At 37.3% G+C, this 12,482-nt stretch overlaps 1 long non-coding RNA gene across 1 annotated transcript; it reads left to right on the forward strand.

Annotated features, from left to right (window-relative positions):
* Positions 1 to 10,505: 10,505 nt before the first annotated feature.
* On the forward strand, positions 10,506 to 11,569 carry LOC116717743 (uncharacterized). The gene is made up of 2 exons (XR_004338797.1): positions 10,506 to 10,586; positions 10,662 to 11,569. It is a non-coding gene; the product is annotated as an uncharacterized LOC116717743 (long non-coding RNA).
* Positions 11,570 to 12,482: the final 913 nt, after the last annotated feature.

Consider the following 12,482-nt stretch of genomic DNA (forward strand, 5'->3'; position numbering starts at 1 on the left):
TGTGTTGGGTTAAGCACCTGAAGAGGATTTCTCCTAGGTCAGTCTCTCTGGAGATTAGGTGGTCCTGGTAAGCTGGAAGGAATGCCCATTAGCCATCTAGCGCTTCCTGAAAGTAATTACTTTCTGACTTTTCTGACTGGAGGACTTTTAAGAAGACGCTTTAGTCATATAATCCTTTCTGCTTCTGCTTTCCATATCACGACATCACGACAGTGCCTTATTCTTCTTGGATGCAGAGAGGATTGACTCATGATACATGCATGTGAATCAGATTCTCTGAATCTTTTTCTTCTTGAATCCTAAAATGTTGATGCTTAAGTTGTGTTATTACAGATTTTTTTTTTCAATGGCACAATTAGTCTGTTATTGTATGATTTGTTAAAAGTACTTTTCCCTTTATTTCTACTATTGTTTAAGATGATGTCACTTTAAGACCTGATGCTCCAAGTACTGATGGGAATAGATGTGCAGTACGCAACTGATGAATCAGGCCTAAAAGGATTGCAGTCTCACTATTAGAGCAGATTAAATACTGAATGAAGTTAAATGGAAATGTACATGAAATTAGAGCTATTGCAAAATTTTTGTATTTTGTCAACTTTGTTTTTGATTTCCAGAAAGGCTACATGAAAAGTTTATATTTTACCAAAGTCACTGATTGAATAACATTATCCATCCATTATCTTACACACTTATCCTGCCTGTGACATCAGGTTGCCTTCCTGCCTGGTCTCCCCTCAAAGCTGCAGGTTGTTAATCAGTCACCTGCCACTTGTCTAGTAATCAACCTCCCCAAGATTTAAACTCCTAATTCTCTTTCAAGTTATATTCTTCTGTAACCTTCCCTCTTCTGTAACCTTCCCCTTTATGGTTTTTCCATTAGTCATTTCATTAGTCTTTCCATTATATCTCCTGCTTCTCACTTTGCCAACTAAACATTTGGTTTGACATTTGGTTTAGAGCTATTCTCCTATTTTTGTAAATTCTTAAATATCGGTTTCTTGATTATCTCAGGTTTTGGTCCTTTCTTCTATATTTTCCCTTATCTATTTAGTTATTCCAGGGTTTGCTTGAGTTTTTATTGTGTGCCATTAAGTCACCGCACAGCTGGAGAGTATCCCGTTAAGTGAACTTAGTAGTTCCACTCTCCAGGTAGCATTTCTTGTAATCCTCCATCCTACACTCATTCTTTCCTAGTTTTTCCTATTTCCCCCATTTTGTTTAACTTTACTCTTAGTCTCCTTTTGTATCACAGACTGTTGTTTCATTAGTTTTTTCCAAGGAAATATTTCACCTGTTTGTTTCAGGAATAAAAGAAAACTAAGTGAAAAAGCTGCTCTGAAAAAAAGGGAACTTGAAGGATTTTTCCATGTAAATCAGTACAAAATCATTTAGGAAGTGCAGTGATTCAAAATCATGAAATAGAACTGCTAGTTTAAAAGGCTTTTTAAATAGATTTATTTTTCAACTATCATCAGACTAAGCAATTTCATTTGTATTTAAAATAACTTAAAAACGTTTTAGTAGAGAAGACGTTTAAAACCATCTGTGTCCAAAACATACTTGTGCTGTACTGCATGTTTGACTTTTTGATAGTCAAGCATTTGCACAGCTTACCTGTTGTCACTGCTTTCCATATTTTGTTTATTTCATCTCATGTTAAGAGCATTCCATATCTATTTTCTGTTACACTAATTTGCTTGATTTCCATTTAATAAGAAAAATATGTAAAACATATACTGCTGGAGATGCAATCTCCTGCAGTATATGCACAAATGATTGATATATCCCACAGAGTCAGTATCCCACAGAGCCAGTGATCTTTCCAAATTGAGTGATGGTTTGTTTTTTTTGATGGCATCTAAAAATAAAGGTGCAACTACTTACACAAAACATTTCAAAGAAAGTCTAAAAATAGTCTTTAATTTATCAGAATACTTATGTCTGCAGTTGCCAAAAGCTATTTTTATTTTCTCCAGGTTTGGATTAGCAATGCCTTGAATTACATTGGTATTTAGAACATTTTCCTATATTTGGTAAGGCACTTCACTTTTTTGAGTCAAAGTCCAACCTAATGTTCCTGGTATTTAAAAAGTGGTTATTTTAGGCATTCCTAAAGTTGAGTATCAGCAAAAAAAATATATTAAAATGCCTAGAAAAATAGAAACATTATATGTGAAAGATGGAACAGTTAGGATTTTGTGATAAAATGACAAAATGAGTGTAGAGAGAGTTCATAAACTGCTGCCTGCTCATTCTTTTTATCCAATTTAAGCAAAAGGTGAAGCCCAGAAGGGACTGAAAAAAACCTCACTGTGCATGAAATGAGTTCATGGATTTTTCTGTGTTTCTAATTCCATTTCATTTGGTTTATTTATACAAAGACAATTTACAGGAAATGTCTTCTCCATACATGGTACAAGACAAACAATGACTGTGTAGGGAAATGGAGGTTACACAATGGTGTGGTGGATACCATTTAAAAGAAATAAATCTCTGCTCTAAACATCGGCTGTGCTGTTTTCCCTGGTAGTCTGGCATCTTCCCACAGCCCACTGATATGGAGGTTGAATTATTGATTCTAGTTTGACCATAAAATTGAGTGCATGTGGTTGTGTGTCTCTATGTGATTCTTGCCATACACTGGTAATCTGTGTAGACTTTACCCCACCTATTACCATTTGGCATCTTATATTTCTGCAGTCTTCTGTCTCTCAAAAGTTTTGAAAATTGCTGTATGTTGGCATCATATGTTTGATATTAAATATCAAATTTGGTCTCTTAAAGTAACTGCATTATAAGCAGTACGAATATTTTTTGCAGTTGAAATGATGCCTCAGAAGCCATAATCCGCAATCTTCTGTTGATCCCTCTGAAAACAATTTAGTGATGCCTGTCTGGTCGGAAACTATTTACTTCCTTCCAATACAAAGGCAAAAGGAAACACAGACGAATGTTCCCCAGTGGAATCACGTAGTAGCATGGTGCTGGGAAGGCAGTGTGAGGGAGCCAGCTAAATTGTCATGAACGGCTTTGTGGGCCAGCCAGTTCCTCTACTGGTAATACAAAGCAATGGGTGGTAGAGTGGTGGAGAGTTCCTATAAGTCAGGGGTGAATAAACGGTGAGCTCTGCTGTTGTAGAGGCTGGCAGGAATCCTCACAGTTAGAGTCTCTTTTGTTGGCTCTAATGTACTATAAGGTGGACTTTGATGGGATTTACTAATGTAACCAGCAATTAATTCTTTCCTTGTAGCAATGTTGTGTTTGTTTCTGGTCAACATGGTGATGAGACAGTGTGTTCATTGAGAGAGAACATTGTGAAAGACTTTATGAGGTATTTCCCCAACTTTGTTGTTTATGTGGTATAGGTAGAAGGATTTTGAAGATGTACAAGAACACAGCAGTTCCTTTTTGTAGACATCTTGCACTCAGAGATGGAGAGACTATGAAAATAATCTATAGAACTAAAACATTGTAAAACCTTACTTATTAAGTACAAATCAGTAGTTTTAGTTTTTGTCCTGAGTATGCAGTAACAAAACCATCATTTCATCCATTGCCACAATACCTGTTTAATTTTCAACAGGGTTGTGGAGGACTGCACTCTTTTACATCACCAAACTGATGAAGGACATGGCAGCTGCTCTCTCTATAGTTTGGCAATGGTTCTTTGTTGTGGTTACATGTCTTTTTTTTTTCCTTTCCAGAGACACAAGAGAACAAAAAGTTTTAAAACTGGAGTCAACGTGTCAATTTGGTTTGATATGAAAGCATGAGATAGTATTTATGTGCTGTAGGTAAACAGTAAAGATTATAGAAACAACATTTTTCCACTGATTGATGTCATATATTGCTTTGCAAAACGGTTTTAAAAAAAAAAGTCAAAACACTGCTGGCACAGATGTAACACTGTGCCGTTCCATGGACTTCTACTCTTGTTGTTAACAGACGTTGAACAGGCAGAGGTAGTTTTATTAGACGTTGTGACATATTCTAGATTTAATGCTCTACAACAGCGGTGTCAAACTCAATTTCACCAAGGGCCACTTCAGCATATTGGCCACCCTCAACGGGCCACATTGACGGTATAAATCAGGAATGCCCAAGTGCAGTCCTCCAGACTGCAACTTTTAGATGCATCCCTGCTAAACATACCCCGGACAAAAAGTTGACTTCCCTCATTAGCAGCAACTCAGTTCAGTAGAGGCCTATGAATGAGTCAATGATCCAGGTGTGTTAGAGAAAGAACGCATCTAAAGTTGCAGTGATAGGTCTGAAAAACTAGACTTGGGCAACCCTAGCATAAATGTATGAAAATACAATGTTAAAAATAAATTAAACAACACCTCATATTGTTAAATAACTGATTTTATGTATTCAAGTTTTAAATATTACATTTGAGTTTGCATGGATGTAAAATTACTGCTCAGTTTAAAAATTACAGTATTTTTAAACTGAGCAGTTTAAAAATATGCTCAGTATTTTAATCTGCTCAGCTAAACTTCGCTCTTTAGCTTGTTAGCTTGTCGATGTTTCAGTTTTATTCGCTGGGAAAATTATTCTTTGTCTGCTTTAAAGATAAGCAGACAAAGAATAAAAACAAGTTTTGATATTAACTCTCAACTTCATTCACAAAACTTTTTCGTTATTTATTACACAACGAACATGTATTTCACATAAGAACAAAACAATGAGGTGATGTTGCCTGTCCTTGAACACAAAGCTGATCCCTCTTCACCCTGTCACCAACTCACACACATCCTCATTGTGTTGTGTTCTGTAAATAAACAAAACACAAGCAAAATCAATAAACTATATTCATATTCCAGTATACTGAGTTTTGGTTTTACATTCATTCTATTTAAATTTAGTTTGTTTGTGCTTACCAATGTTTTCTGGCCAGATGTCTGGCACCGTTTTCCCCTGGTCAGTTCGTCCATGTCTGGTTTTAGTTCTTGTGCTGAGGAAATCCGCAAAACGGCGTGTAGGTTTTCGTCAGTAATGCGCGATCTGGTCTTGGTCTTGTTTAAATTCATTATTGAAAACACAGATAGGTGCTTCCAAACGTGGACAAAACACGAGCTGCATGGAGTCGAAGCTGTGGCATCAAATCAGGGGGTAGGAGACGGTAAAAGTCCTCGATTGAAACATCTCGGAACTTTGCTCTTTAGCTTGTTAGCTTGTCGATGTTTCAGTTTTATTCGCTGGGAAAATTAATAATCAGCTTGAGGTGACTCTGCTGCATTCTTCTTCTTTTTCTTCTTCTTCTTTAGATTTTAACGGCAACTTGCATCCATTTACGTTGCACTACTGCCCTCTATTGACTCCTACCACCTACACCTCAAATTCTCTTAAAAATCCCAGTGTTGTCTGCTGCACTCTAGTGGCGAGAAGCCGTAATGTTGGCTGGTAAGAATCGGAAGGCATTATGGGAGATGTAATTTGTAGTCAATTCGTGCTCAAAACCTATTTTAAGTCAATCAATAGGGCTGTAAAACGGTGGTGGGGGGGGAGAGGGCCACATAAAATGACGTAGCGGGCCGCATGTGGCCCGCGGGCCTTGAGTTTGACACATGTGCTCTACAATGACTCAGTTGAGTTTAATTCCACTCCGCCGATGGTACTGCAACATCAGCTTGATTTTTTGGGAAGCTCATTGATGTGCAACATACATTTCTATTGGTTATTACTGAATAGAGTGCTTCATTTTTGTGGCTTAGGAACTGCTTTGCGAATTTAAAAAAAAGGTTGAAAGTGTCTTTTGGCACCACCTGGGTCAGACAGAAATGTCAAACATTGAGCTGGAAGAAAAAAGGTCTTATTTAGTATTCATGTTGCTTACTATGTTGACTAAAGATGGTAATTTTTGGTTCATTCAATGTTTTTCCAGTCTGTGATTAAATCTGGCAGACATGACTCAGGAGTTGGTGTGGTTAAAACTTTGGCTTCCCCTGCTCACTTGTCAAATTCATGAACATTCATGCAAATGACTGAATTTGGATTGTACTGCGAAGAACTTTGGGGTATTTTGCAAAGCTAAAGGAATGCAGGATGAGCTACCGCAACACAAACACATGCTGTTGCATCACAATGATGTGTTTAAAATTATTAAGTAACTCACCAAAAATTGCAAAGAAAGTTTTTAGAAAACATCTTTTAATTTGATAGCCAAAAAGTTGCATTCGGTTTGGTTTGGGACATGAGTACAGTGTTTTTTGTGTTATCCACTTTGACTTTTTGATTAACTGCATTTCATCTGTTGCCTTTCCACCCTGATCAGTTGCTCATTTAAATAATAATTTTAAAAAATTGCTGTAAAAACTGATCATGCTAATAAAAAGAATCTATTTGGTGGATTTGATATATTTACATTCCTTTTTCTTTTTATTCATTTTCAGATTTTTGGTGTGATTAGACTATTTTGCATGTTAATATTTAGGTCACACAAGCACAATGTCTGACTTCCTGTTGCTGTCTTCCTTGGCATTCACGCTACATCATAAAATTCCCCCAGAACACACTTCAGCAGCTCATCAAGTGTGCTCCTTTTTTCACCAGGACACTTTTTCAGTGAGAACATACTTGGCAAGAAACAAACCCAGACATTCTTATATTACTTACTGTTGCCTATTCAGCCTTAAAATAAAGCTTAGATAAAAGTGACTCAGACTTATTAACAGACAAACCATGAAACACAGTGTGAGCACTGGCTGGTATTCTATACTGTGGCTAACCAAACGTCACACAGTTCCTACTGTAAGACCAGGCAGATCTGGGCTGCCTGGATCATTTAAGATGTCTGTGTGTTAATAAAACTGCAGCCTCAGGCAATTTTGCCTTCAAACCGAAGACTCACATACTGACTTTTAATTATAATGCAATACAAAAAAAAAAAAAATTCTCAATAAAAGATTTTTTTTTTCTTTTTTTTGTCATACCAAAGTGTTTCTTCTTCTTTGCTGCTGTGTGTTGGGGAAGCAGCATCAGAGCCAGCGACTCTAATAGACTGGACAAAATCATCAGGAAAGCTGGCTCTGTACTGGGACTAAGGCTGGAGTCCCTGGAAACTGTGGTGGAGAGGAGGACACTGAAGAAGGTTCTGTCTATTATGGACAATAAACAGCAACCTCTCCACCACATAGTGGACAGACAGCGGAGCACCTTCTCACATAGACTGCTCCAGCTCCGCTGCCGTAGGGACAGATACAGGAAATCCTTCCTGCCACATGCCATCTCACTGTACAATAAAAGCTAAATCATTGTTCTGCACTAATCAGTCCAATTTTGCATAACTGCACTGTGGCATACGTGCTGTACATATATTTACATATACATATCTGCATTTTTTGAATCTTGCAAGGACTGCTCTTAAGTTGCTTTTTATATTAACAGCATTTTATATTTTTACAATTTATAGCATTTTATATCTTATTTTTTATTTTTTATTTTATCTACAACTACTACTCAGTGGTAGTTGTTATTGTGTCTTGTCTCTATGCTGTAACTGCGAAGTAATTTCCCTGCTGGGATGAATAAAGTACTTCTATTCTATTCTATTCTTCAGACCAAACAAATCTAATTCAAGACACAAAAATAAGTAATTCAACAAGAAGAAAGAACTTGGGAATAATGGCATCCATGAAAGAATTTCAAAGCAAATCTCCAGCAGTCAACGGACGAGAGGCAGGGTTCGCCCTGGACAGGTCGCCACTCCATCGCAGCTTTCACAGTATTACACTGTCACAATATAATGACAGTTTTAATAAATAAATAAAAAAAACAATAAAAAAATTTTTTTATGAAAGTTATATACTGCAATCTTAATGGATAATACACAGTTTTAGTGAACTACAGAGATCCACAGCTACATCTGCGGTCATTAAAATAGAGAAACTGAACAGTCCACCTCCATTTACAATACTTTGCTGCAGCAGTTTTCTTGCAGTAGGGTGTGAGAACTGTTACTGTTCTGTCTATTGCAAATAAAACGTAAGCATTTGAAATCTCGTTTGTTTATTTTAGTCTTTGCAAAATTTAGCAAGGTCAACAATGATGTGAAAAAACACACAAACCCCAAATGAGCTATCTGTCGAAGTTTATGAAGTAAAAGCGAGGGGAATTTTCACTCAATGAAACTAAGGTTTCACAGTTTTTCTGCCAGCCTACAAAATCTGTGTTAGGGTGTGGTTCTTTGGGTGTGTGAAAAACACAAACTAATAGCTAGGTTGCATGAATCACTCACAAATGTTGTGTGCTTTCACTTATGTGTATCTGTCCATCATAGGGACTAAACCAGGCAGGATGTCCTTGGTCTATGACTGGCAAGAGTCATCACATATCTACGAAGTGAATCACGGTTTTCTCTGTGGTTGTGCATTTTCACACTGAGATGTTGACTGATGTTTGGTGTAATCACAGCTCACAGATGTTTTGTGCTAGTAGCATTGACGGCAAGAGTAGTCCTTCAACTCAGAAACATCTTGAAGTGATACTTAGTTGTAAGATGCAGAGCGAAATGCTGGGAAATGCACTTGTTCTCATCTCTTCATTGTCCATGAAGCATTTTACAGAGCTGCATGATATTTTGGTAAGCATTTGCTTCCTTAAAGTTTTTTTGATTTAGCTTTTCTATTGTTTGCCTTAAATACAAAGTTAACTTAAAAAGAAGAACAAAATGCAAGTTTTCAAATGATAATTTAACCTCTTGAGGGCTCTCACTGAAAACCATTCCCAGGAGCGACTGGCTCATACATACTTTTCTCAGTTTAGATCATGATTCAACACTAAGAAAAATATTCTGGGAAATTTGCATTGATGAGAGAGTTCTTAGGCAAAAAAACCCTCTGTTGACCAAAAAGAATACAATGGCCTGTCTCACATTCCCCCCAAAACACAAATGATTCCTAGGACTTTTGGGTAAATATTCTGTGGACTAAACGTGACTCTTATTTGGGAGGCTTGCATTCAGTCACATTGGGCTAAAAACTTACACAAAATTGTACAAAATGCTGACAGTCAGGTCAGCTGCTTTGTTGGTTTCACACCTACATGACTTGCTGTAATTGATGAAAACATAAAATCTTCTTTGCTCTTCAATATCTCAAAGGGAAAAGTACCACCATTTATTTATCAAAGGAGGGAGAGGAGAGAGATGAGATGAAGTCTGGTTGAGGGTTAAGGAGGGCGGGGTTGAAAGAACATGACAGACTGTAAAGATGGGTGAACTGGATATAAGCAGACTCCTGGGAAATTAGAGGAGGGGATGAGGCATGGCCCTGGCAGGTTAACACATTAACTTAATTTTGAGACCTTAAGCTGAAGCATGCTGGGTTACGTTACGTAATACAGTAACTATCAACAATCCATGGCACACCAGGAAGTCTGAATGACTCAATAATTAAGGTACTCAACATCTCCACTTAAATGTCAATGTTATGCTCTGGCTCAACAAAGTATTAGGTTTAGAGGGCAATTACTTTTCTTTTTTTTTTACATCAGACCAAGTTGGTTTGAATAGTTTTTTTGGGGGTGAGGGGTACCTTAAAAAGAGCAAATCTTTTTAAAATTGCAAGTTATCGCTGTGTGATACTAACTCTTTCATGAGCTGAAATATTAAAGGGAGTCCAAAAAAGCAAACATGGAAAATAATCTGTAATGAGGCAAGTACTTGTTATAAGAACAACGTACAAACAGACATGGACAAAGTCAGACTTAAAAAGGAAAAAATTTAAACATTTCAACTTTTACTGTAATATTTTATTGCTAAGAAATACACCTGTAAAAAGCAAAAGAAGCATAAAGGTATGGTACATTTATGGTCTCATGGAAGAACAACTTTTATATCTTCAGGGCATGGTATTAAAAATACTTAAATTATATTTTGGTTTTAATTACCTTTTAAATATGCATATGCTTTTGGATGTACAAGGACAAGAACGCCTACACTCTCTTGACCTTGCAGGGTTGTGGAAGGAGCTGGTGCCTGTCTCCACATAGCCTCGAAGTAGGGTACACCCTGGATAGATCGGTGATCTGTCACAGGGCAACAAAGTGACATACAGGACAATCATGAATGTACACATATATGCCTCAGGGTGATTTAGAGTTATCAGTTGAAATTTTGAAATTTTGAAATTTATGAAATTTATTCGAACATGATACAAATATAAAAATAAAATAGTGCACAGTAACAAGAAGTGCATAGAAAAGAAGAGAAAATACAGATTTTTTGTTTCAGTTAACATATCATGCTCAAAAAAGTTGATGTGGTTTTGGAGGCCAGAGAAAACCTACACATGCACAGTAGAACATGCAAACTCCCTGCATAAATATCTCAGGCCCAGGTGTAACCCGGGTATAAATTTTAACTTCCATTCCCCCATTATCCGGTTTCTCCACTCCCTAACCGCTTTATCTCAAATCTCGCGATATCTTTAATGTAATGTCAGCGATTCTCGCGAGATTTTCACACAGCCAATCGCTGTTGGAAATCAGTGTTACATGTACCGCAGCCTATCTGCTAGGTATATTAGCAGGAGCCGGGAGGTATGAAACATTAGGACGCGTTGGGAGGAGCAGAGCTGCAGGTTAGTTGAGCGTTGTGTCATTCATCATTCACCTTAAATCTGTATGATGCTTACACATAATGTGCTGAACTGTAGGAGCCAACTACTGAGAGCCATAAAGGAGGTGAAAAAAATCTGTTTGTGTGAGATAAAACTGCGGAATTGGCCAGGTTCGATGGCGAGCTAGAGCCCAAGAAAAGATTGCACTTTTGGTGCTGGAAGACTTCTGCTTCTCCTGCCAGGCTGGTAGGAGGCTTCTTGCAGCTAATGAACAATTTTCTCCCCACTCTGATCTGACTTTAGTCAGCTGATGACCTGCACTGCACCAAGCTTTTTAATTGTAATCTGCTTGGGACCTCTAATCAACCCCAGCTTGAAGGTAGATGAACTGAAGGGTGTGGGTCCATTTATGTTGGAACTGTGGGATTGATAAATTTTGTTTTTTGTTTATTTTGTGTTTTTTTTGTTTTTTTTCCCCCTTTCTTTTTTGCGCATTTTTATATGGCCATTTGGATGTTTCCACTGTTGTAAATATGTATATAGTTTTTTTTCACACTATAAATACAAGGCACTCGCAACTGCAACCTTCTAGTCTGTCTGCTCCTTCACGAGTCGCACCTACCTTCTGTAAAAACTAGCCCATTGATCTTATTGGTCACCATTCATTTACATTTATTGAAAATATAGTATATTTACAAATATGCTACACAGTACTCAAACCTTTGTGTTGCAAGACAACAGTACAACCGACTTCTTCACCAGCCTTATGTAGACTGAAACTGATATCAACTTTTAACTGATTTTCAAAATTCAAATTTCAAACTGATTTTCAACATTCAATTTGCATAGTGTGACCCTTTTAGTAGAAACAGTGCTGTAGTCATCACTACTGTAAACCAGCAAAATTGTTATGACAGAGAAATGTGAATTTAAACCCATTTTATTTCCAGTTGATAAAACCACTGAGTGCTTCCATCTTGCAATAAAATGTTTGTTTTTCTGGCTTTGTTCTTTTTTGCATGTCTTTGCATTCTTTTACATCGCAGTTAAGTCCCAGATGGTGCTGTTCAGCAACTTTTAATACTTTTAGGAGAAAGACATCAAACCCATTGTTAAAATAACTTTAGCTGTCAGCTGTAATCATAATGACAAATGACTTAAATTCATCCACTTGGACAGCTTTTGAAGTAAAAAGCTCTATTTTATTGAAATAATACAGAACGTAATAATTTTATTACTTTAATAAATGACAAAATGCACAAGAATTGTTTCTTGGCGATTGTTTTGACTGCTAAAATGTCTTTGAGTTGGTTTGACGGAGGTCCACCTTCCATGAATAATATGATAAAAATGCATTTGGTGTGGGAGTTTGCCATGAATTCATTTTCTTGATAAGAAATAAGCTCTGGGGGACAGAAATTCAACGAGGGGATATTCCCGGCTTTTGTGCAACCTGCCACACTACAAAGACTTTTGTTGAGCCAAACCTCTACCAAGAGGCAGCTGCACAGAGCTCTGAAGGCAACATCAGAGAGCAAAATGTGGTTGCTGGTGGTTAACCAGTAACCATATTATGAGCAGAACTCCTAAGTCTCTTTCTAAACCTTCTGGAAGATCAAAGAAGCACTGAGGTTTGGGGAGAAGGCCACTCTGTCATGCTCCCATCTGAATGGGAGCAAAACAGTGGACCAGCGTGAGTGGAATGGCCAAACAGGGTCCATAGTTTATCAATGAACATCTGGAAGCTGGGTATGCGTGTGGATCTGGGTTCATATGGTCAGTGATGGTCTGAAACCATCTATCGACTACTTTGTGTAAAGAGTTATTGAAACTCAAAGCTAAAAGAACCTCATTTGATGTGTATTTTTGATGCAGTACTGTAAAAAGGTGACATCATACAAGAGTAAAAAAATCCTC

This window comes from Xiphophorus hellerii, chromosome 3 (genome assembly GCF_003331165.1).
Source record: "Xiphophorus hellerii strain 12219 chromosome 3, Xiphophorus_hellerii-4.1, whole genome shotgun sequence".
NCBI lineage: Eukaryota > Metazoa > Chordata > Actinopteri > Cyprinodontiformes > Poeciliidae > Xiphophorus > Xiphophorus hellerii.